Consider the following 2,414-nt stretch of genomic DNA (forward strand, 5'->3'; position numbering starts at 1 on the left):
TTGAGAAATATGTTGTTTATAACAGTTTTATTCTTATTTCTCCAGGCTAGAGGAACAAAAGAATATCCTGTCAGAATTTCAAAGAGATGTAAATGAATTTGTTTTATGGTTGGAAGAAGCAGACAACGTCGCTAATATTCCACTTGAACCTGGAAATGAGCGGCAGCTAAAACAAAAACTTGAACAAGTCAAGGTAATTTTGTTTTCTAAAAACCTCCAGGAATGGGGCGCCTGGGTGGCTTAGTCGGTTAAGCGTCCGACTTTCGCTTAGGTCCTGATCTCGCGGTTCGTGGGTTTGAGCCCCGCGTCGGGCTCTGTGCTGACTGCCAGCTCAGAGCCTGGAGCCTGTTTCAGTCTGTGACTCCGTCTCTCTCTGACCCTCCCCTGCTCACGCTGTCTCTCTCTCTCCTAGAAATAAAACATTAAAAAAAAAAATTTTTAAAAACCTCCAGGACTCACTTGCCTAAAGAGAAAATGAGTCTATTTTTTAATATATTTAGTCATTGATTTCCTGCCCATAAGGTTATTGATAGTTCATCAGTAGATTTTCTCAAAACTTTATTTTGTTTTAACCCCATGTTTCCCAATGAGTATATTTTTTTGTAAAAAAGAAAAGTGTGTGTGTGTGTGTGTGTGTGTGTGTGTGTGTAAATACATGGAAGTATTTTGCAAACTAATTTGNTTTCAGTCTCTAATTAGAGGTGTTCGATTAGCCTGAAACAATGTTTGTTTTGTCTGGGACTGGTTGGGAGCACATGGTGTGGGTTCACATTCTATACTGGTTGCATAGGCATCCGGCTTATTCAAGTGGCTTTTCATCCCTTCCTACTGTGCTGTCTGCTTATTACTGATTACCCCAGCTGGCTGACTGACATGCGCTGATTGTGCACTCCGATTAACTTCCATGGTTTTAGTTTTAGGAAAGAAATTTATTTGGATCTGTTTTACTCTAATTCTTGAAGGGAAGGTAAAAGGGAAAGGGAAATTAACATTTAATCATCCTCCATTATGTGCTAAGCATTAGATGTACTTACATCTGCTATTTTATTTAATCTTCATATAAAACTTTCAAAATGGTTGCTTTTTTTTTTTTTCCTAGGAGAGAGTGAGAGAGACAGCGCGAGCAGGGGAGGGTCGGAGAGAGAGGGAGTCACAGACTGAAACAGGCTCCAGGCTCTGAGCTGGCAGTCAGCACAGAGCCCGACGCGGGGCTCGAACCCACGAACCGCGAGATCATGACCTAAGCGAAAGTCGGATGCTTAACCGACTAAGCCACCCAGGCGCCCCTCAAAATGGTTGCTGTTTTCCTCATTTTACAAGGTTATACAATCAAAAGGAAATGGAATTGCTCTTTTATCAATGATTCAGTTGGTTTGTACATGCAAATTAGACTCCAATGTCAACCACTTATTTCTATGAAACAAGAAATTTGTACCTGAACCGAGGATAAAGTATAAAAATAAAATTAATGCTAAATATGGTGAACAGATATTGAGTCCCTACTATCTCTCAGATATTGCACTACACATTTGAGAAAAAAAAAAAGGAAACAAGTTTTGGATCTGTAGTTCACCTGAAGGTGTGTGCGTCATAGGAAAATGAACTCAGTCTTGTTCTTGAAAATTAATCGTTCCTAAATGTATTGAGTGTTATATATAGCAATATAATTGATAACTCATTTAAGAGACATGTTTAGTGGCATTTACTTATTAATAAATAGGCATTGATTTTCTTTTCTCCTTAGACAATCTAGATCAGGACTTTCCGTAATGATGGTAATGCTCTGTATTCTCCATTGCTGTAACCACAAGCTGTATGTTCCTTTTGAGTACTTGAAAGGTAGTGTGACTGAGGAACTAACTTTTTAATGTTATTGGAATTTAATTAATTTAAATTCAACTAGCCTCATGTAGGTAATACTATTTTGGACACTGTAGCTCTAGATGACACAAATAAAGGACAGTTGTTAAAAGCATGGCAGTTTTGGGGTGCCTGGGTGGCTTAGTCGGTTAAGCGTCCGACTTTCACTTAGGTCATGATCTCGCGGTTNCCAAAAGTAAGGGTTCTTGAATGAAATTGCCCAAGTTTGAATCACAGCTCTGTTGCTTGCTACTTTTGTGTCCTTGGAATTGGTATTTTACCTCTCTGTTGGGATTTAACCTGTCTCAGTCTTCTTCTGTATAAGATGAAGATATTATCTCGATTAATTTTTACATAATATACGAAGAGGTTAACACAGTGCCTGGTACCTGGTATGTCCTCATTGTTAGTTATCTCTCAATATGATAATGCAATTTCTTGATCAGTAGTAAATTATAGCGTGGAGGCTTAATACCTGAGAGAATGATGCATTCGCTCAGATGATTCTGTTTCGGAGAGAGATGTGTTAGTTTAGAGCTCATCCTACCATGTAA

Source organism: Crocuta crocuta, unplaced genomic scaffold (assembly GCF_008692635.1).
Source record: "Crocuta crocuta isolate KB4526 unplaced genomic scaffold, BGI_CrCroc_1.0 scaffold598, whole genome shotgun sequence".
NCBI classification, from domain to species: Eukaryota; Metazoa; Chordata; class Mammalia; order Carnivora; family Hyaenidae; genus Crocuta; species Crocuta crocuta.